The following is a 25,050-nucleotide window of genomic DNA, read 5'->3' as shown; positions in this document are numbered from 1 at the left end:
GATGCATATCTGAATTACTATGTCCCTTTCCACTTCAATAATACCAATTCAGGTATTGTTTTTAGTAGGAAACACGCTTTTGGACTACAGGGTTATGATCAAGATTAGGATATCTCAGTATAATTGATCAGGAGTGTATATGCCACTATGCACCACATTCCACAGACTATCCCATCCGATCTTGTAACAGGCTGAGATCTAAACTGCTTCAAAAACGGGGGGTTGCAACATTACAGAAATATCCATGTACTATGCAAATGAAACTGTCTGATTTATCACAGGGCCGTGTAGTTAAACCGTTAGTAGCTCTATTAAAACCACCAGACCGTGACATTCCCAAACGTGCAGAGGTGAAGTCCGCGGATCTCAGGGTAACGTTAAAAATGCACCGTGTTTGCCAAGCGATCGAGAGGAACATCTCTTCTCACCTTTAAATCTGATGTGTTTATAATCCACTCATATGTCGCCGAAATGAATCCATGTCCGTTTGTAAACGCAGATTTCCCGGTAAAATCCACAGTACTGGTCTATTATTTAATGGGCAATGCTTGTTCAGGCCAGAACAGGGAGCCACACAGTGGAGGAGAAGGCGCAACTTGAAACTGACAGAGAGAGATCGGTCCAAACCACCAGAACGACAAGGAGGGGGGACAGAGCACGTCTATAAATAACAACACGGTAAAGAAACGATGCTAACTCATTCATTTCACTGTGACTTATGCAGGAAAGTAATACTTTATACTGTTAATTCGGACGAAATTGTGTAATGTTAGCATTTACCTGACCTCCTTTAACATGTTAGGTGTGATACCCCCACTACTACTTGGAGTGAGCCTGCGCGTTTTAACTCAGTTTAATCCGATTGGTCTTTTCCAACGTGACGCAGCAGTACTGCTGCCTTCACATGGTGTCAGAAACATTAGACTGGTTTACACAACAGGGAAAGGCGGGCGGGATTTTACATGAAAGCCGAAAAGCAGAGATATTTTTTAAATTCTCTTTTACTGTAGAAGATTTCCGATATACCTTGTGTGTGACTGTACACATACTGTGCATACTGATTTTACTTGAAATGAGACGTTTAAAGCGGTACATGTCAACAACAGATGGCCCTAAAGGAGGCTTACATATTATAATAGTAATTCAATGAGCTGTTTGTTTGTGGCCCCCAGTTTCACATGGCCTCTGCACAAGAAATGTTAGTAACACTGAAAGAAGGACGAATTTTACTAATTAGTTGTGTGACATAAAGTAGTACATGTAATTTCTCAGTCTCAATGAGTCTGTTGTGTCTGTCTGCATGTGTCTTTTCCCCATATGGAATCATGAACAATATAACTCCTACTAAATTCCAAAGCCCATTTGTTTGTTTTTTCTAACAAAGTATAGACATGGACTGTGCAGTGGTTTTAGAGGAGCTGAAGCTTGCCTTAGTGGAAAACCACTTAAGATTACAACTTGGGAAAATTATAAGTTTCAAACAATCACTTTCAAACAGCAAGACATCACATGGATACAGTGGAACAGTATAGTGAGTCTAGTGGCTGCTTCCCACAGACAGAAATATGCATCACTGATATGCTGCTTTGTTCCGTCTCAATCACAATACAATCCAAGACTTCTCCTCATACTACAAAAACATACTGTATATGTCAATGATCCAGCAATCCCGGGCTGCAAATCCAACGAACCTATTAAAAGCTGTAATGATTATCCTGAGTGTCTTGGATGATTCAAAAGAAAGGTCAACGACATGCAGGCCCTTAGTTAAACCCACTCAACTATGAACCACTGCTAACAACTGGATCACAGGCTAACAGAAACAGTGCAATCTCAAAATATGACTACTTAAGATAATGTTCATGCACTTTGATTAGGAATAGGCTTTTATCTATATTTATAGTGAGTACAACACTATGCTTGCACTGCTGTACTGGAAGAAGGAACCCTGCCACTATCAGCGCTCTGCAGATTACCTGGTCTCTCTCTCACTCTCGAGCCTCCAGCAAGGCGGACACCTTCCTGTCACCTCCTGTCACTGGACAGATAGGCCTGTGTGGCTGGTTTTTGAGAGCACGCACAGAGAGACACAAGGCACTCACTGTATAATCCTTCACAAAGATGTGTAAACTTCAACTTGAATGCAGCCACGTGGAAGCATTATTGTTACTATTATATTTTTGTGTTTCCATTAAACAGAAGTGAGAAGTGATTTAAAAAGTCTTCAGTGTAAAACATATGTTCTGCACATAGTTGTGTAAGAGAAAGGAAGAAACAATAGAGCAATATTTAATGGAATTACAGATGAGAGATAAAGGGGATATGTAATGAATTAAGCACAGTAAAGCATAAAATACTGCCACAATGCCATTCATCATTAGTCATTAGTGTACCTCCAGGGTTGCCAATTATGAGGGCTATGTAATGCTTTCTTTTAGGGTGGTATAAAAAACATGAAAGTTCTCACTTCCTGTAGCACATGGTGAATTGGGGTCTGTATCACACTTTTTCATGCTCCGGGTTGGCACCTGTGTAAGTTCATTGGAACTCCATCATTTCTTGGAACTATAAACAAGGGTTTCTTAAAATTATTATTGAGAAAAGTAGTTACAGCGTGGAAAAAAATAAAATAAAAATCTGCAATTAAAGTTATGTGCATAATAAAATTGTAGCTCTGTCTTATGTAATTGAAAACAGTGACGTTGCATCACAGCTCTCACATGTTACTGCAATAGCAATATGAGCTTCAAACCTACGCTAATTTAAAACAGCAACATTTTGAATGTGAGAGGCTTTGCAGCCAGGAAAGCACACTGCTTCCACCACCACAAGGACATTCCACATATGAGGTCTCCAATCAGAACAAGCTGCCCTACTTGGATTTGCACAGATTTGCTAATTAAACAAACCACAGGGGGACACAGGATGTCAACCGGGCACGCTTGTGTGAAAAAGAAAGAAAAAGGAAGACAGACCTGGAGGAGAAGCAATGAAGAAAAAAAAGGGCTAGGATTATGAGTCAGGAGCAGAATGGCTTGCTGCCGGATCACAATACATCAGAGAGAGTTTTTGCCACATTATGAAACCGCCTCTAATTGTACCGAGCACCTTGGTTCCCACCGCACCTCTGTTCACCACTGAGGTTTGTCATCAACCATTCATTGAGGATCCGTGGAAGCTAAATGAAGCGTGTACACAAGGGGTTGTCTACCTAAGGTGAGGCAGGCTGCACACATACTCAACATAACAAAGGAATTACACATGATGTCATCACAGAAATCTTCAAACGCATCTGCCATATCACATTATCAAACACAGATGACAATGGACTGCATCAAATTCCCATTCATTCGCATGTGATGAAGCTGATGAAGGAGGATAATAAAGGTAAAGTACTTACTGTACTGAGGGCAGACAGGCAGAAGCTGATGATCCAAAAGGTATTCCTCTGGCTGGGATTTGTTCTCTTTCTATTTTCCTCCCTCCCTTTCCCCTTCTCTTTCTGCCTCTCCTCCCGCCTTCTTCCCCTCCTCTTTCTCACCACAGCAAGATGCTGCCTGGACCAGTGCTCGTTGTCATGGTAACCGAGACTAGGGGGATTTTCACGTGACCGGAGCTCCCTGGGCCGTGATTGGATAGTCGCAATGAAGTAAGGAGGGAGGGATGGGTACAGGGTGGTGATGTCACGCATCCACCGGTTCCCAAATGGGAGGGATCCTCAGTCAGGCCGCCTGCAAGCACACACACAGACAGACACAATGGGCGTCTTTTTAAGGTGGGGCTGAGCTATGGTCGTGTTATGAGACAGTCAAGGATGATTCGCCTTGACTGACTGACTTAGTGATATGCTCACAGACTTATAAGACTTCTGATCTGCGATGTCGGGCTTGGCTCTTGCTCAGCTGTCCCCCCACTATTTGCTCTAATCTGTGATGCTGCTGCTGCCACTAAAATGTGTTCCAACACCCTTAACCTGCCAGGGGCCAGGATTCAGAAATAATACAAGTGTTACAAGACATACCAGAGCACCCATATGTGGCAGCTTGACCTGCTGGCCTACCACACTTCAGCCTCTCCTACAGGGACTGCAGGAGGCTATTTATAGCAACAACCAGGACCAGACCGAAGCATTACTGCTACTATTCACTCTTAAACAAAGTGATAGTCAGAGTGCATACAGGAGCAACATTCAAACAGTAAAACTACTGAGCTTTGGGGCCCTCACAAATACAATATAGGGGCAGACTGCTGTTCCTGCTCATGCTGATAACAAGTAAATGACCTACATGTATGTCCTGAATTAAGAGATAACATCAATGCTGCTCATTTACCTTTATGTGTAGCTTAGTGATAAAAATACCAAAACTAACAGAGCACCACGGGCATGTTCGGAACAGCCTAAGTGCCATAATTGCATAATGATAAGTGTCCTGCTGTCACACAATTTACAAGCATTTGACAGACTTGAAAGCTGAGAGAAAAAGTTGGCACAAGAACAGCAGCAATGAAAGCAGAATTTACTGTAGCTGCTGAGTGACAGAAGAAAAAGGTTTTTGTGTTCATCGAGGCAATAAAAGCTTTCGGAGAGAGAGCTTGGGTGTTTTACACTCCTTTTGAAGGAAAGTAGGTCTCTGTCAATTTCACGCTCATTCCCAATAATGACATGAGTAATCATGGTCCAGGCTTGTTGTCCAGACTTTTGTATAACAGTCTGGGATCGATCCAGTTCTGCCACAGATGAGAAATGTTCTTGTTCTGGGAGAATATGATGTTGGTTTTTCTGAGCTAATGTCATGCGCTGAGCAACTCAAAAATGTTTCACTAATCCTGAGGCCTGAGGAGACAAACTCTTTACTTGCTAGTTTACTTTGCCTTTTTTTTTTTTTTTATAGAACATTTTGTTTTACAGTTCAAATGTAGAGAGATATTTTTTTTGTGTATACCTGTCATTTCCTAATGGACCAAAATAGATGCTGACATTTGGACACTTTGCTCCAGTGGACATGAACAAACATCCAGACACCTGTTTTGGGTGTGTCATTACATTCAAAACACATAGCAATTATACAGACATGAGCTGAAAATTACACACCTACTGATGCTCTGTGTCAAAATAAATTTCGTAAGCATTATAACAAGTATTCGGGTGAAATAAAACAAAATATGTGGGATTACAATGAAAACCACACCAAAAAAGCTTCTTCTACTCTATGCAAAGTATCTTTCTTTTTTTTTTATTAATCTAAAACAAGTGGCTGTTTTGCTGTCTAAATCAATCAGAAATGTAGCTGAAACATCTTGTTCCAAAGGCAACCAGGGCTATGCATTATGCAGCCATTTTTTTTTCTAATGCTATAACTGGGCAGTGAATTTATTAATAAAACATGTACCACTGTCTCCAAAGCCATCTGTGTCTCCTCCACAGACAACAGATACTGCACACATAAAGGTGTTATTTACTCTAATAAAAAAATGTTCTGTAATAGAACTCAATAATGTCAGACTTTCTGAGGCCGCAAGTTGCTTAGCCAGTGCTTCCTACCTTCCCCTATATCATAAGAAACCCTGCTGAGCACAGGCTTGATCTTTAGCTAATTTAGATGAAAAACAGACAAAGATTTGTAAGAAAAATTATTATTACAATGCATGCAGAGACGGTGCATGTAGGTCTCAGTTATAACAGACCAACAAAGCAGGTTTAGCTCTCTAACAGGACAGGACAACATGTCAGTTACTTACACAAAGAGAAAGTCATGTCTGTGAATATCCTATATTGAGGCTATATAATTGGCTTCTTCACACCTCCATCAAGTCTGTCAAGCTGTATATCTCAGCCCTGTCTCTTCGTCTGTTACCATGAATACTGTAGGTGGAGGAGATGAGGAAAGCAGTGATAGTAATAGATGATAACATCATGTTCACCACCTGCCGTCAAGAACCTCTAATGGACCAGTGAGCACTGGGAGAAGCGGAGGAGGAGCAGGGGGGATGAGGACTATTGTAGAGCAATGGCACCGGTAAGTACTCCTCCTAAAATTGATCTCACAGGGTGCTGAGTCCTAATTCTTCTAAAGCACATAAAAACAGAAATCGGTCAGTAAAATAACATAATGCTGTTAGAGTAAAGTTTTTTTTCTTTTTGTCATGAATCAAGCAAACTCACCAATAAGCTCAGTTCAGACAAAATCACATATTTTTAGAAAAAAATATTAATATGTAGAAACAAATGAAGTTCATCTCACTTAATTTCCAGATGGAACTAAAAAAAAAAAAAACACAATTCTAGCAAAACTTTGACAAAGCACACTGATAAAATGTCATGCTTAAGCTGTGATCAAATGATAACACTACCTGGAAACTTTGATTCCAGTGCCAGAACAATATGAGCAAAAGTGATCACTTATTGCTGTGATATTTATTCACAATGTTTCAGGCTGCAGTTCATTGTACATATGCTGTAGATGTTAAGTAAATTCTGCAATCTGGAGGCCACAAAAATTAGGTTAGTTGATAAGCTGAATCATACACATTGCCATCCACATAACTAAGTAAAGAGTTTTTAAAGAAATTAAAACATCTCACTGTAAAAAGCTTAGAAAAGAATAAAAGATAAATAACATAAGTATAAGAAGGTACAAATGCCAGCATGCTAACATGCTCACAGTGGCAATACTAACATGCTGACAGTTAGTAGGCACATAATCTTTATCTGGCCCACCATCTTAGTTCAGGGTGTTAGCAAGCTAACATTTGCTAATTAGCACTAAACACAAAGTGCAGCCAAGGCTGACCTGATGGTGGCGCTAGAAGAAAAGTCAGGGGCTCACCAAACTTGTTACAATTCATCATCTTGGGACTATAAATGTCTGTACAAAATTTCATGTTAATCCACCCAATAGATATTTTTAACCTGGCCCAAAGGGCTGGATCGACCCACAAACTAACACTTGGAGCCATGGAGCTAGCATATCTAAAAATCTGAAATAATCATAAGGTGGAGGCATAGGACCAATATTCATAATTTAATGAAAACCTTTAAGAAAAAAAAGTAAATACCACATAGTAAAACATGCTAGTCTGTTTAGATCTTTTTGAATATGCGACTTAAGAAAGCCCCATCTGATGTCAGTAATCTATCAATCTAAGTGATCAGCTAAACTTGCCAATAACAGAATTTAGTAGTTACACTGTGTTCATGATGCTTAGCCACTAGAGTAAGAGACAGGTATCACATGACTAGAAGATGATGCAGTGTGACTGCTTTGTACTTTCATTGTAACAAGTGCATAAGGGCACACACACGTACATACAGTAGCACTATTATCCTAACAAATGCTCAGAAATGTATAAATATGATATCCCAAATCCCAGTAAACTGATCATGTGACATACAACAAAGACGGATCTGAGGCCGGCTGGATGTGCACAGCTTTCATACAGACAGTGATTGTTTAAACCCACAGATGAACACAATATGAACCCTCTCAGTCCAAACAAATGATATTGAAAAAGATCCTCCCAGAATCACATCAGTATTTTAGGTAACATGAATCCAGCCAGTGCTGGAACTTGAAGATTTAATTTCCTCCAGAACGATGAGCACTAACCCTGTGCAAACACGACGTAAATCAGCTCCAGTCAGCTCCAGTCAGCTGCCCCTGAATATGATGGGTTGAGAGAAAAGTGAAGAGAGAGGGAGTTGTGTGTGTGTGGTGGTGGTAGGGGGTCCAACAGAGGAATCAAGGACAGTGAACAAATGTTACTGAGTGAAAACACATCGTCCAATGGAGGCAGAGGAGTGCTAGAGGGCAGACAGTGAGGTCAGATTTCAGGAGATCTGGCTGTGTCTGTGGTCAATCGGAGCCAGTCTAAATTTAACTGTATGTCTTTAGGAGACCTCAGACCAGGGCCGTGTGAGGACTGAAACAGCAGCAGTGGTCAGGGTGCGGCCACACTGTACCCATTTCTCACACTGCTGGCTGTTTACTGTGTCCGTGAACTGCTAGCATGGCAGACTATAAATCCAACCTTTCCTAGAAGTTAAAAGGATCAAAAGTCACGGCTGTGTCCCCTTGTCCCTGACCCCTTCTTGATCCTTGGCAATATAGATGCTCCTGAGCTAAGTATGGCTGTGAGTGTAATGACAAGGGGTTAAAGGTAAACTGCTGTAGATGTCTAAATTGGATCGGCCATGAGTGATTCCCATGGGGATCAGTGAAGGTGGCGACAAGCAAAACACCCCTATACTATTCACTGTTTCCTATACACAACGCAAAGAAAATAGTTACCAAATGCTAAAATACAATAGAATAAAACAGATCGGACATTGGGATGTCTGTGAGTCATCCTCATGAATACAGTAGTGGTGAATATAATTTTCTTTTCTGTATTCACAGCACTGAAAAAATACATTTCAACAAGACTAAAAATCTTCATGCTAGCACCTCTGCAAAGACTGTACTAATGGCTAACATCAGCATGCTAACATTGATATTGCAAATGTCGATGTTTAGCAGGCCTTTACCATTAGTTACCATTAATTTTGCATGTTAGCATCTTACATTTGCTAACAAAGTGCAGAGGAAGGTGATGGGAATGTCATAATTTTTGCAGGTATTGCTGATAATCAAAAGTAATAGAGAAACTGAAATGTTGACCTGATGATGCTGCTAGATAAAAAGTCAGATGGAAAGTTAAAGGTCATTACAAGGGGGAGAATAAACACAAATACCTGTACCAAAATTCATGACAATCCAACCAATAATTGTAGAGACATTTCAATTAATAACCACAAATGTTTATCTGCAGATGGTGCAAAAGGAAAAGTCAGTGCAACCCAATCCATCTGTTTGTTTTTGACATATTTCAGTCTGGACCAAAGTGATGTAACAAATCTGGAGAAAGACTGACTTTGCCATCCTTTGAGCTACCTTGCTAGCTAGCATGGCAAAAGCAACATCCTTGATACTCTGGTTAATTAGGGACCTTTAGGACTTTTTGTCAGTATTGTCACAAGTGAAATCCTATTCACCTGGCTGCACCTAAAAATTATCTGCACGCGTGGGCCAGTAGATGCAAAAGAAAAAATACACTTGTTTAGGAAAACCGACCCATTAAGAATGTATATTCTATTCATTTCATCAGGATGTTTTTTTTTTGCTACAGGACACTTTCCTAAAAGATATAGAGCTCCATGTAGAGAAAATAGACAGTCAATCAATACACTGTGCTCATCAGTAGAATGGGTCTTTCCATATAGCTCATCGAGAAGACAGTAATTCAGATACTAATTCGCTAATCTAATCTGTATTTCTGTCTCATAGTGAAGAGTAAAGGCAGGGCAGTCCTTTAGTGGTCTCAGTAGGATTTCTGATGCCCTGTCTGTGTAGCTCTAATGGGCAGCACATAAAGTGCAAAACAGCAGCTTGATACCAGTCCGTGTGTAATATACCAAGGAGCACTCGATTTTGTATTTTAATAAATCAATGCAAAATCAACTTAAGGCACACAAAGATGCCTGTCAGCAATTATACACTGAGTTTGCTTTGTGTGTGTGTATGTGTGTGATTGAAATTGAAAATTTAAGCCAATTTTCATGACTGTGGACCTCTAAGGATTCACCTTAACTAACTAATCCCTGACTGGCAGGATGCTGCAGATCACTGCACTTACCCTTGGGCTGGCACAAACAAGGCATTAAACATGATCAGTTACCGTGGCAACAAGATTTTCTTCCTGTCCTGGTCAATATGAGAATCCAGAGCCCTGTTACTTAAGATATAGCCAAGCATGTCACATTTTTATTTGGGAGGATAACACAGCTTGCTGGGAAAATACTATACAATATACTTCATTGCAACACATATTGAGACTTCACAGAAAAGTTCTGGGCTTCCATTGTCTGTTCTGAGACCAGCTCTTATGTCCAGTTCCATGTTTATATTGAATCCCAAATATGCACACAAATAAACAACATAGATGATGAACACATTATCGGGTTCTATAGGGCCTAAAACTGAAGATCCTATGATGTCTTCTCACACATGCACAGGAAACAACAGTTAGGAGTGAAGGTGTTAGCCCTGCTCATTATAAGCTCATATCAAATATTAACCACATACTGTTCCACCCACTCTAATAGCTGGTAAAGTATGCTAAATTCATATTTTACCCATACTAATTCTACAAACAGTAACCTTAATTTAACTTAATCTTAATTTAAGAAGATCAACCATCAAACCTGAAGTTAATAATGATTAAAAACCAAAAACAAGCCAGACACAACAGAGCATGGAAATTTGGTAATCACATCTAAATATGCTGCATTAGATGGTTTAATAATTTGAATTACAATATACCACAAAGTTAAACTCTAACAAATGTTTACTTAACAGTTCAGTTAATTTCCTATAGCATTCCTACATTTATCGACAGCTCAAAAAACTTCATGATGGCTGGGGAAAAAATCTCAGTGCTGTGAAGAAAAACTTTCCAGGCCTCATGAAGCATAAGCTGCATGTTAACATCATTACAAAACTTCATTAGTTATGATAATGGGTTTGTTTTAGACACGCCATGGGTCTAACTATGTAATAGTCACTCTTTGACCTAATGATAAGATGTTATAGAGTTGCATTATGGGAAATGTATGCAGTGTTTTTGGAGCTTGACCCATGCTAGAGAATAAAAGTCAGTATATCTCGTCCTCTCCTGCTTCAATGCCCTGTTGACCAAGTGTACCCCATTACAGTAGTTGTGTGCTCATTTCACAAAACATTAGTGCTGAATACAAAACATCAATAAAACCGCAATACAAGGAGTACCTGCACAAAAGAGTCTCGCAAGAGAGCTTTGACTAGCTGCGGCTCCTTACATGCGGGTACTCCTTGTAATGACAGCAATCTGTTAAGTGTCATCAGTGTTACCTTCCACATTTGCCAAAGAGAGTGTGGTTAAGCTGTCCCATTATCATTCCAAATACTGACTCCAAGCAGAGTGTGCCCATGACCAGACCAGAATTTTAATAGTACTCGGCTCTGCATTGCCAAGGTGCCCTCTCTGTCTCTGTTTTTTTTTTCTCTCTCTCTCTTCTGCCCTCTTTTCCATGCACACCAGTGACTATGACGCTGCTGTACTGTACTTACTAGTCTGATCGGACTACTACAGCAGACGCTAACTGTAATCCGTAGTCAATAAACACAATCCTGAGCAAAGCTTTTTCATTACAGCCGGAGACAATGCAGAGCTCAGCTGCAGTTTACACAATGACCTCAAAGCTCAATTTTAAATCACTACACATATGCAGCACAGAGATCCACACTGAGAGGTCTGCAGGACGATTTTGATCTGTGATCAAAAACTTGAGATTATCACATAAGGCAACATAAATAACTAAACTGAAGTGCTGTTTTCTCATTCTGCATCAAAGCTGAAATGTGCTTGACTCCAACTTGACCTCGACTTATAATGAAAACAGATCCAGACTGTTATAACATTAAGTTTTTGGCTTTTCAGCCCCTGCTTTGCATTTTACCTGCTACTCATACGGGCAAATGTTGACTCAGTAATTCCAGAATAGGCTGAGCTAATGGTTTCAGTCGAGTCGTGTATGTGATACAAAGCAGCCTTGATGGTCATGCTCTGCAGCGTTCACCCAGAGTCTGTGCACAAACACAGCCCAAGGACAGAAACCAAATGCTCCTCTGCGGACACACACATGCACACACATACCTGCGACACCTGCGACTTTCATGCACAACCAATACCTCAGTACATTCTGTATGCAGAAAAACACACAGACACATTGTCCACTGTTCTCAATGATTACTGTTGCTGCAGGGAGGGCTGCCCATTACAACAAAAGCAACTCCTGTCTTGTACCCTACAAAGGACTGGCAGAAGCCACATGTATTTAACATATTTAGCTCTTATCAACAATTCTTTTTGGCTTTTGGATACCTGACTTTTGATACCTTGAGATACTTGAAAGTTCCTGTAATGATTTTTTCTTTTTTCACTTGCAGATCCCTCTGTGCTGCATGTCTACAGAACCGCCTCCTGCTGCCAGCCCTCAGGCTATTAGTCAATTTCTGATAGTCAATAACACAGCAGGACATGTCTAGAAGACAGAGGTGGCTGGAAGATCCAGTTATTTAAAATTTAAAAAACTGTCAAAGTTCCTCTGACCTGGGAGTACTGTGGATAGACTGAATATTCTGCCACCACCACCACCACACTAAAACACTTTATATTTGTATTACACATATATGGTTTTGTGTACCATGAAATAAAAAATAATAAGAGGGATTTATAGTACTGGTGTGTATACACATAGTCGGAGCACACAGTAGAAGAATAGATGTCACATTCACAGCTCTAATATTGACAGGTTTCAGCTAATGGAGCAAATGAAAAGTGACAGAATGAATGGAGCTGCCAATGAATTCCCTAACAGGGTTTCTAACACAGTCCATTAGTGGCGTCTAATAGCAACAAATTGATCTTTCTCCAATTAGACATAAGTTATGCACTCAGAGACACACTTTCAGATGTCATTCTTTTTGTTGGTTTATTTGTGATAATGCTGTATTTGATACACTGAGTAGCTTCTGTACTGCACTATAATGTACCAGTTTATGGTGCAGTGTAATTTGAATAATGGATCATGACAAGATGAATTTGCAGATAATGCAACAAAAACAAAAGAGAAGGCAGAGATGAACCCCTTCCTCTTTCTCTTATACACTCACACTGCTCAGCTCTCCCAAATTCTCACACTCCATCTTATCAAACCAGATCCCTGCCCTCTGTGTCGATGGAAAAGAGCAAACACACAACTATCGTCTGCAGCTGTTCAAATATTGTGACATGTGATCTCTGGCTGGCACAAAGAGCGCTTGTATTGAACGACTGGGACACAAAGACTGGGAGAACAGGGAGCTCATCTCTGCGGCCCATCCCCACCTCTCGACCCAAACACACAGCATTGTATTTATTGTGCATTCTGCTACACTTCATGCAGCACTGTTGTCTCTGCACTCTGAGAAATGTCCACACATGCAGAAATCCACACACACAGACACATACACACACGTCTGCTACTGTCGCCACTTCACCACCCACATACATGTAAGACAAACATGGGAATCAGGATATTGAGGAGACGCACTATCTACATGTTGAATAAACACAACATTGAGCAGTGGTTTTTATACGGAAATCTTATCAAAGGAAGACAGGGTGATTGAATTCCTTATCTTTTGAAAGAACAAAACTGCTTTTGTTCAGCTGTTTGCCCTGCTTTGTTGCTCCTTGACAAGACGTTCAGAGCCATTTATTTATTCCAATGTCAACACTTAGATTTTGGATGTGTGTTTTGTAGCTTCTATCACACCCATAGATGGGGATCAAACAGACAAAGCATCAGCCTTCCTGACACCTTTTTTGAGTCAGACATTAAGCACTTACCCTCAACAACTATAACATACTGTACTGAGATCTGAAGGGATTATCTGGGGCTACATGAGAGTAACATTCAATTATCTCTGAGAGCAGGAAATGGTATCAGCAATGACTATTAAGGTTGAATAAACCAGAAATATAACTACAGAAACTGAAACATCATCATCAAATATTTTAGGCATAGAGCAATTGATTGAGCATGATGGTATCAACAAGATATAAGAATCTATAGCTATGCTAACAGCTAATTGAGGTTATATGACAATGGTAACATGATGTTTAGCAGGTACACTGTTTACCATGTTCACCATCAGCATGTGAGCATGCTAACACAGTACAGTTGAGCCTGATGGAACGTCATTAGTTTGGAAGATATTCTGGTCATGGAACAAATAGAGATATTTCAGTCGGTACCGCAGGTGAACATTTTGACTTGTTGCTGGTGCTAGATGAAAAGTTAGGGGGCCGTAAATTCACCAGGTTTGTATTTCATGCCAATTGATAAAATAGTTGTCGAGACATTTTACTAAAAAATAAACTTAACCTGATGGTGGCACCAGAGGCAAAGTAGGGAAATCACCAAAAGGCTTCACTCTCATGGCACCATGGATGCCGGTACCAAAATTCAATCCATCGAATAGTTACTGAGATATTTCCGTCTGGCCCAAAGCTGACCTCTAAAAACACCACAATCATGACCAATTATCACTAACCCAAGTTTTTTTTTTTTTTTTAGCTCAGGTAAGGCATGAAAATACTTTCTAGTACTTCCTTCAGTCAACAAAAAGGAATGCCCTCTATTTAAAGTAGGTCAAGGAGAACAAATTATGTGAGATTTCTATTCAGAGCCTGAGAACTTTAAAAGACCTGGATCTCAGCATTTATCCCGCTATCATAAGCCCTGCTGAAGAAAAACATGTTCAGAATGAAGATAAATGCTATCTACATATCTACATCTTGGTTGAAAGCCATGTCACAGGACCACAGTATAAATAATGTAGTTTTTTGTTTGGAGTTAGAGACCCTATAAACTTCTTCCTATAAACAATTCTTTATGCAGCAGAAGTGTTATACACACACAATGCGAACAGCATCGCAGCCAAATGTATCAAATTGCAAAATGAAAAACAGATCAGCAGAAAATGCAGCCTTTCAATTACACTAAGAGAGAAGAGGGAATCACGTCAGAGTCCAGCTATTCTGCTAATCCCAGAGTTGAGGCATGACCTCACTGAGGAGGCCTTGTAGGGTGTGTGTCATGTCCGCTTTTCTTCTTGGCCTGATGAAGCTCTACAGACTTGGCTCCTCATGAGGCACAAAGGTATGAAATAATACTTTGATCTGTGGGGCACATTTGGGTTGCTTCAGTGTGTCTGGATGTAAATACTAAAACGCGGCTCAATGAGTCTCTAAAACAAGCATTTGTATTGTGAAAAGGCCCATTAAAATCTCATAGTGATAATATATACCCATGTCAACACAATTATATTCATCCTCACATGAAAGAGGATAGTTCAAAAAATGATCCATAAAAATATGTTTTATTTTATTGCTATCAACTTTCAGTAATCTTCTTGTTATATTGTAATACATCTCCCTGTCAAACAGCGTTTCTGTGAAAATGTGTTTGAAAGCAGAATACTTTCCAGATGGTGGACAAATTACATAAAAGAAAAAAGAGTTTCATCCAAAAATTGTCTATCCCACGTTGAGACGAATATAATTTAAAATATATGATACCCTCTCTTCTGAAATGATTGCTGGCTTCAATGTAAAGCAAATGATGAGCCACAATTACAGTTATGTCTCATCTTGAAATATAGTCTTTGAAGGTTGACTCTTTTGAGCTTTTGAAATACTCACTGATGAATTTTAGGTAAGACTTCCACAGTAGAGTGATATACCATACTGCCCTACAAAAGATCGAGAAAAGTAACAACAAAAAGAAGATGAGAACAAAAGGGTTTAAACATTCTTTTTTCCACAGCTCAACATATAGAAAACATTATAATGCCTGTTTCCTTGGGCTATGAATTTCTGTTTAATGAAGGGCTGTGCTTTTACAAGGCCTTGAATGCCTGTGTGTGTGTCTGCGTGTGTGCGTGCGTATACGTGAATCATATTTGGCTTGCAGCTTTCATCCTGACATCAGCTCTGATCTGTGACCTCATGTCTTTGTTTTCTCTCCCTCATCCCCCCCACCCCCCCACCCCCATCTCACAGAGCTTTTCATTAAGAGAGGAAAGGAAAGGTTGCTATTATCACCTCTTAAAAACACTCCACCTGAGTAAGAAGAGTGATTCCATTGGGTCATTTACTGCATGTGTCAGTCTGTTAAACCAAAATTACACAACAGAAAGAGTTTTCCATTCAATTGAAGTTATTATACTTCACCTATCAAACAGAGGCTACATTGGCATGCAGCTAGAATGAATGCACAAGAGCATAATTACAGTGTATATGTCTTGTATACAAGCTGGATGTCACCCAAAGGAACAACACTCATTTCAGACGGAGCAGGCATCCCATAATTTTCTCATCCAGTAAGGGTGTGGAGCTCCAACTTGGGTAACTCCAAATCCTGTAGTCAGCCTTACTGTAGTGTGATTTAACAGGTTACCGTGGTGACAGTGCACTTATGGACAGTGGCCCTGTCAGCTCATGTCCGTGTGACTGTTTTTATAGGATCTGTGGCTGCATAGGTGTCACTCATGTTTTATGTGTGATACCATGTCTTCTTTCTTTTCTGACATCGCAAGAAAGACAGCGATCAGTGAGGCAGCAAGACACCTCAGTTATAATTTAAGGACTGACAAGCGAAAGCAGGTAAGATTGTACTTCTACTGCTGATGGCTGTGCTGAAGTGCTGTAGCCTGAAATGAACTCACTCTCCCCTTGCTGAGGAAAAAATCCACTGAAGGCAAGTATAAAATAGAGCCCAACCACACCCAGAGTACCCAACCACATTCAATAGGGCTTTACACAGAATACATCTGGGGCAAAGAAGGTTCCCACAATCCATGTGGCAGGTTGGCTGGAGCTCAACCGGTTCAAGGAAGCACAGAGATGTGGATTATGAAAATGGCATGAACATTATTCTCTGCACAATCCCTCCTGTTCTCCTGCTGAGGGCTGCTCATGCTCAGCTCACTGTGTCTGTCCCTCGGGTGTTGAACCTGCATGAGTGCCCAGCTGGAATCCTCACCCTGTCAGAAAACTCTGTCTTTAATCCAGTTTCCAACTGGGACTCTACATGTGTACATTTTACATGTTCACGACAGCACTGTCCCCTGTGCACAAGTCAACTGTGTCATGTTGAATACTGGTTTCTAGGTTACATGAGTGTTTGTTTAGTAATGTTGTGATGAAGAAGCCCCGTCCAAGATGTGAAAAGTGTGTCAGTAAAAATGAGAACTGATTTATTTGGATAAAAAGTCACTGTAGACATAAATATTTGAAGGCAGTTAGATAAAATTTTACAAATGACTTCATTTTGACATTCTCTCATTGCTTATATAGTCACAGAAAACACTCAAGTTTCTGGGGCTTGCGTGCAAAGACAGTCAACAAATATCAATTTGAAAAAATATGACGTTTTTTATTTTTATGTTGATGTGTTGACTGGAACACTTGCTGATTGCTGGCTTATTTGACTTTTACAGTTATGTGATGACTCATGCTAAGCTTCCTCATTGACCGTGTCATGGTGTTTTTAAGTGGGGTCATGTTTCTGATATCAGAGTTCAAAAGTTGTGACATAACTTGATGTTTTAAAATGCCGTTGCCCACGCAAGTTACCTTTCATATTTTTTCATCAGGCCTTTTGTGTACTTATCATTCCTAACTATGCCATAAACAAAGAAAAAAAAATTCAGCAACAAGGCTGCCAATAGTGTTCTCACAATTTCAACCACATCAATCAATCTGTCAATGCATTGTGTAAAAAACGACCCCGATGCTCTTGTTCAGTGATTATCATTCAGCAATCTTTATCAATCTCTCTATCACAAGTACGACTGAAAGACTGTTTCACCGGTGGGTGACCCTTGTGTGACTGACACCCCGCCTGTCCGAAAGTTGATCCGGGTGGGATTGGGAAGAAGAACCAGGGAGACAGCTGCTCAAAAAGACCTACATCCAGTTTGGACTCTCTGCCCCCCTCTCTGTGCATGTGTGTGTGGACATGAATCATATGTTCGAATGTGTGTTGCATCTATTTATGAACACCTGACCCTGTGTCTGACCTCATGCCAACACCCCTCTGGCCTGTGGATGTGTTCAGGCGTGTAACTTGCTCCTTCAGCTCCTCTCAAAGTTCAGTGTTGCCATATCCTGTTTTCTGCCTCTCTGCCCCGCAAGCTTCTGATCTTTGCTCCCTGCTGGCCTACTTCACACACTTACACACACATGCATATACACCTGGGCACACGAACAACGCATGTACATAATAATGCAACACATCGAGAGGAATACGCAAGCAGTCCCACATGGTGCTACATACACACATACACTTTTCTATAGCAGGCAATATCTAAGAGGTTGACTGATGTCTTTAAAGCAAATATCTTAGTAATTAATGATAAGTATTAAAGCTGCATTCATTGTTTTTTGGGCACTTTGGGGCAGATCAACAAGCTGTAAATACAACATTGACATCACCAGATAAAGTTAGCATGGCTAACATGTTACAGCAAGCGTTTTCCTATGAACACATCCAGCAGACACAGAAAAACTAGCATTTTTTTGGAGTCGTGTTTGTGGGCACCTTGGGAATCTACATCCAAAATTCAATCTCCTTACAGCTCTGTTTTGCTCTCCAGCAACTCCTGAGAAAAAGAATATCTGGCTCTTTAGCTGCTATTTTTGCTAGCTAGTTAACTTTGTCTTTTTGCTATTGATGCCAGGTAGGTAACACAGCTGATGTGATCCAACCATAGCTGAATGCTGGCGTAGCTAGCTTTGCTCTACCACCAGAGGACCAAATATTAGCCGGTCTTGTGTCGAAGTCAGTGTCCTCTTCTAATAATGTTGCACGTGTTCCATGTATTTCTGACATCCATGGTTTTGGTTAGGTCTAGGTTAGGTAAGCCTCATAGAAACACATGGTTAGGGTTATGGCTAAGATTGGGCTCAGGTCAAGATAAGAGGCCTACAATCCACCCCAGTTACAGTTGCAGCTCTTGAACTAACTTTGGACTATGAGTTGCCCTTGGACTTGCCAAAGCATGGTAACCAGGTGTTCAAGACTTATAGCTGCTGTTGAACCAAACAGTTTTGGACACCTGGGAAATTTTATTTTACTCTCTTCAGATTTGGGCACATACTCTAAGGATCGGAGAGAGCTGCTTGTCACACAAAAATAATCACCTACACGACGCAGTGCACGTTAAAGAGTTTATAATATGCGGCCAGGTGAAATCATCTGCCAGGGACACATGGAGGATTTTGTCAGTGTTTTCATTACTTAATGATGTGCGCAAACCTGCCACATTTTTCAGGCCATACTACCTTCTGAGCTCTTTCTTGTCAGAGGTCACCCGCAGCTGAAAGAGGACAGTGTGTTGAGGTGTAAACAAAGGACCTGTGGGCAGTAGGCAGCACATCTGACAAGAGGGAGATCTACTTGAACTGTATCTTTCCAACATTCATGGCTGTGATCTAAACTACAACAGATGTGTCTCTGTCTATTAGAAACATCACAACCTCTAAGACACAAACCCTAATAGGCGTAGTATGTTTCTTTTTTCAGTCTTTGTTAACTTTGTTTACTGACAATCGCTCATGCATGAGGCATTGTATAAAGTCATGGTCACGGTTAATGGTTTTTTACTTGTGTGTGTCATCCTTCTAAATCAGCATCATATCAGAAATGTTTCTGAGGATGTTGCATGTGTATTTAAACAGAAAGCAGATACAGCAGTCTGCAGTGTTTTTACATGATCATATGGGGTCCATATGTTAATGTTAATGTAATTTTTCTTACAGTTAAATATACAAATGTTTCCAGTAGTTAGGCTATGCTTCTTATTTTGAGCCCTTCATCTTAGACTGTGTAACTCAGTTGTGTAAAGGTCTTGCTGTCCTTCATCATGTCCTCATCAGGTGTCAAGTCCCCAAAGACTAACAACATTCATCTGTGCTTAAGGATGAAAGTGGAGCAATAACTCAAGTCCTGTAAACAGGAATCATGACTGATTCAGCGGGGGAGGGTATGAAAACAACAATGACTGAATGTCCTTATAGACCGATGAGCTGATGGACGTTATTTCACAGTCCTGACTGTTGTTTGCTGTGTAAATAAATACTGGAGCCAACGAAATGGAAACAAAGTGGGCTAATCTGTGTATTTTCTGTGTAATTTGTTAGTAATGGCCTATTTTATACTACTTCTGTTTTTAATATTCATGCATGTAAATATATACAAACTGGAGAGTTTGGCGAGCTCTGCTTGGAAACCACCAAAGTTTTGTGGTTGCTAAATACATTAATTCAGCTGAGGTGGTCTTGACCACAGCCCTAGCTGCGGACAGCCTCAAAAACTTTTTTGGTTTGCCAGATACCAGAAGGAAGCTCAAAAAGACCTACCCCAGACTACATTTTTTTTTTCAAAATGGACTCCTATCCAAAGTCAAACCTGCACAGTGGTGTTTTTAAACAGAAGGGCAGGAGGAATTTTTGAATCAAGATTTGCTGGGGGTCATTTTCATCAGCAAGAAAAAATCCAGCACAAACAGATGACAAATGGAGCTCAAGTAATCTGGGCAGAAGTCACAGAAAATAGGCTCAGAAAACAGCTAATTTCAAAGATCTAAACACTCTCAGATTTCCCCTCTGTCTTCTTTAACCTTGTGGTCCTTTCAGCACACTGTATTTTGCTGATGTCTGCTTCCAGCTCAGGAAGAACATGAAGGCTCTGCCAGTAACAAAGTAGTCAGCTGAATTGATTTTTCATAAACGATGCAAAGACCCCGGGTAATCTACCTCAGATCAGGATGAAACACTCAATTTTGTTGTGGCTATAGCACATTTGTTTATAATGAGCGGCAAGTTGTCTGAAGCCTTTAAAAAGATGAAGTAAGTTGCTGAGAATGTTTCCTGCTACCTTTCAAAATAAGTTCCCAGTCGTGTTCATGGCAACTGCACAGAAAATGTTTTGGACTCCGCGGTTGCTCCATAAATGTGATTATTTATAGAGCAATGTTTAGTCACAGCGTATCCACATCAGGTCTGCAGGGATCACAGTAATGATACTTTATGATCCAACAGTACAAATTCCTTCCATCTACTCCCACAAGCAGCCAAATTAAAGAAATCTTCAAAGGAAGCAACATTTTTAGAACATGGACTGAAACACTAATGACGTGTGATAAAAAAAAAATGTGTGATATGTGCAGGTTAGTTGTGCAGTCAACCCTGATCTACAAAAGAACAGTCAGACCAGACAAAATACACCCCTGCAGTGTCCATCTGCTGAAAACAAAGCTATTAGGGAAATAATAGCTTAACAGGATTATCTGATCATTATCGTTTGGACTGTTCACAACCAAAACACCATTTCTGAAAGCTCTTCAAAATGTAAAAGAGGTACAAGTGTACAGTCTATGGTTATACACACATACAAAAGTATAACCTACATAGACAAACACAAGTATTCCCTATATTTTCCGATCATTTCTATTTTTTTGTCCCTTTTTTAGCCCATTGTCTTTCTCATCCACTCCAGTCTTTACAGTTTGTCTAACTAACCTCATTCTGCATTTCAGCTGGCTTTTCAGTGTTTTCAGTGCACACCCTGCAGAAGTCTCCTTCCTCTCCCATGTGTCATCACTCATGTTACCAGTCATCTGGCCGGTCCTGCCAGAGCTGCATTCTGCTGCTGCTGCTGCTGCTGCTGACTCTCCTGTAAATGACCAGAGGCCGTGGTGTGTAAGACAGCAGTGCAGTGAGATCCAGTGTCTGCCAACAGGGATTAACGCTGTCAGAGGATCAGCTGTGGCATACTGGGTGGCTTTATAAAGTTACCACTGCCACTGGGCCATACACGGTGCACTTATCTGACACGAAGTGATGCATCTCTCTCACTTTATGAGGAATGAAGCTTTTGGGCCGAGATGAAAAGCTGATAGTAGATAACCTTTCCCCTATATATTTTCACGCTTATCAGATTCCAAAAAACTTTTCTATATTGCACAACTTTGCAGGAAAACATGAAAAAGCACTCTGATCTCACAAATTCAGGGTGGCTTTCCGCATTATAATGTTCTAATAGTCCACGTTCCCGTCATTAAATGGAGTTAATCCCATTTGTCACTCCACCACGCCTCATATCAAGCACAATAAACATGTTTAATGTGTTAACCTCTGCGGTCGAGGGAGACAACAGTTTGGCTGTGGAAGAAGCCTGGTGGCAGCTGACAGGCTGGATCAGCGTCTGAAGTCGGAGCAGGGGGCAGCTGCCAAGCAAACGGGCACCTTCTTATGAATGACAGCTATTCAGCTCCCCCTTGAACATCACATGAGCGCTGCCTCCTACTCAGCACAGGGCCACGCACAATATCGAGCTGTGTCTTCTGATACAGTAGAGCCGGCCGGGGAGGGCAGAGGGTGGGAGGGAGGGAGATGGAGATAACCTGCACTGTGACCTTGAGGAAAGCGATCGTCCATCGGTGACAAGAGGTGGAAGAGTCTGTGTGTAAGCGAGGGTTACCTGACCTGACACACCACAAGTGTGGTGGTGAAATTTAAGGCAGCTGCTTTTGGTTCTAACCTGAGAGAAAATATAGTTCTGTGTCATGCAGCAGTAAGTAGGGCAGCACTAGCCACTGGCACACAAAAAAAAAGGAAAAAAGAAAAAACATCATATTATTTTCTTTATACTTCTCTAACCTTTGCCCCTATTTCCCACAACTGCTTATTCATCTGTTATGAAAACAGACGACGCTAGGGGTTGATGCCTGCTTGCAAAATGTCACCCTTCCCTTACAAGCTTTTGTTTCTGCACCTCGAGCTCAGAAGTCAAGGTCTCACAACCCTGCCTCCCCTTCTTGTTGTGTTTCCTGACGTCAACATTAAGGCAGAGAAATGAGAAACTGACCCAATAACAAGAGCAAAGATAAGATAAGAGAGGGAGGGCTAGTGGAGAGAGAGCAGGAGTGATGATGATGATGACGATGATGATGATGATAAAGTTAGGTGGGGGGGTGGGGTGTTTAGACAACAAAAAAGAGCTGCAGTGACATCCTCACTGCTGGACCTGTGGTCATAAAAAGAGAGGTGTAGATGACGGAGAGTGAGAAACGCTACAAACACATTCAGCCGCCCTGTAAACATTCCTCCGCACACATGTGGGACTGTGAGAGTGAAAACAGTGACATCCCTCGGTGACAGCAGTGCCAGCTGGCCCTTAGCTTGATACTGCAGAAGATGCCTGGATGCTGCAGTGTCTCTGTCAGCCAACCAATCCTGCTGCCATTGATTCATGAGCAGAAACTCTGATGCTATGTAACAGCGCAGCAAGCAGTGCGTTGCGTAATTAAAAAAAAAAGAAAAAAAAAAAAAAAAAAAAAAAAGAAGCTGGTAAACAAGGAGGAGGGCGAGGACCACATCCTCCCCCAGAAACACCACTGCAACATCTGTAACGGATGCCATCGTAGGATTCATGCATTCATCGTCATCAGACCACAGGAATGTCTGTTTCTGACAGGCAGCTGGAGGAACAACACGTGCTATTGGTGACAAAGTGCACGCACACGCACACGCACACACACACACACACACACAGTCAACACCTCTCCTGTAGAAAACAAACATATACATTGGTGGGAAGACATCCTGTCTGTGGTTGAGAAACTGTTCTTATTGCATCTAAAATTCCTGAGATGTGACTCTCATTCCAGCGACTGCCATACCAAAAACACACACACACACACACACACACATGTAGCTATAGACACACACACACTCTGAATGTGAAGCTGACAGCAGTCTACTCACAAGTGCTTCTGAATTCTCTGCTGGGATCAGTGAAAAGACAAGATATCCTCTTTTCTCGTCTGTCAAAGGATTTGTTTCACACTTGGCCTCCTCCCTGCTCCGCTTGTCTTTCTGTCTTTCACCGGCAGACTAAAAAGCGAGAGAGCGCTTGAAGACAGAGAAAGAGAGAGAGAGAGAGAAATCTGCAGTGCTGGAACTCTGTCAGTATGCTAATGCCTGGATCTGCTCTGCCTCCCTCTCTGTTTCTCTCCTCCCTCCCTCCCTCACAGTCTTCTCCAAGGTCAGTGGGCAGAACTGCCTATTTAACTCCTCCCTTGGTGGACAATTACTCCCCTCCTCATACCCTCCTACAGACTGGACACACGGGCAGTAATTACCGTCATGATCCAGATTAACTCCTGGGTGTGCTCTTGTTGTGCTACGCTGGGCTGGGCTGGACTCAGCTAGCTGAGCCGGGACGGGACAACACACAGACAGGATTATTGTTGGGAGGAGGGAAGGATGGGGCGGGGGTAGACCCCACAAGGAGGGCCAGGGGCAGCCAGACAGGACGGGACGGGATGGGACACTCTTAAGCTCTGCAGGTGACAAGAAATAGAGAGGATGAGAGAAAGACACTGACTATAACAACAAAAATGCATCTACAAGGACAGAAACATACAGGCATGTCAGAAGTGAAAGAAATCTCTTGAATGCTGAGGGTGATAAATCAACGACATATAGACCAAAGTAGTAGAATTTTTTTTTTTTGGGGGGGGGGGGGAAAAACTGAAATTAAAGATGATGACTGATATTTTGAACTGTTTTGATTATATTTACGGTCAGAAAATGTGAAAACACGCAAATAAAAAAACCCACTCCCTAGCTGCAGTGTAATCTCCTGTGTTGGAGTCTGACACAGTGTCATGGAGAGAGACCAGGGTTAAATAGCTTAGGACTGGCAGCAGATCAGACCCAAGGAGACACAGGAAGTGATCGCCTGAATAGTCAACTATTCTCACCGTTTAAATGATGGATGCCAGATTATTTTCTCCCATTCAGTTGCTACATTATAACCACAATCAGGCTGCAAAAAGATCAGTGCAGCAACTATTCATGTGTGTGCAGTGTCTAATACCTGCTGACTTGTGCACGGTCCACTCTCTGTAGAGTGGGGGTCAGGAGATTTGTGTGTGTTTAGCTGCATCACTCAGTGGCTTTAGATCCTGTGATGGGATTAAAAGGGGGGAAGCGTCTGATGGGATGAGACAGAACTCAATACATGAGCAGGAAGTATTCCTTCGCCACAAGGAGAAGAGAGAAGCCACAACAGACTTGTGGTTGAAAGGAATTCAATTATTAGTTTGAGGGAAATGCTGCCTTGTTTCCAAAAACAGCACAATTCTTACTACTGTAAACATGCTGGCTACCATTTATTATCAACTGTTACTGCCTATTATATTCACCTCGTAAGAAAAACACACACTCCTAATATAAAGGAGAAGCATCAGTGATCAAAATGGAATCGGTTACCTTTGACAAACCCCACAGCCAGAGTGATCAGACACTATAACAATACACATTCCCCTTCATTATTTTGTGACCTGTTCATAATTC

The 25,050-nt window shown here is 41.2% G+C and overlaps 1 protein-coding gene across 14 annotated transcripts in view; it reads right to left on the bottom strand.

Moving 5' to 3' along the window:
• LOC111228358 (protein-methionine sulfoxide oxidase mical3a-like) overlaps positions 1-3,486 on the bottom strand; it is a 66,019-nt gene extending 62,533 nt beyond the window's left edge. For all 14 annotated transcript variants that reach the window (XM_022754166.1, XM_022754172.1, XM_022754170.1 and 11 more), the window contains exon 1: positions 3,401-3,486. The gene's annotated coding sequence lies outside the window, so the exon portion shown is untranslated. The remainder of the gene's footprint in view (positions 1-3,400) is intronic.
• Between the last annotated feature and the right edge of the window lie 21,564 nt (positions 3,487-25,050).

Source organism: Seriola dumerili, unplaced genomic scaffold (genome assembly GCF_002260705.1).
Source record: "Seriola dumerili isolate Sdu_G_001 unplaced genomic scaffold, Sdu_1.0 BDQW01000219.1, whole genome shotgun sequence".
Lineage (NCBI taxonomy): Eukaryota > Metazoa > Chordata > Actinopteri > Carangiformes > Carangidae > Seriola > Seriola dumerili.
This window is presented reverse-complemented; position numbering and strand designations above follow the sequence as displayed.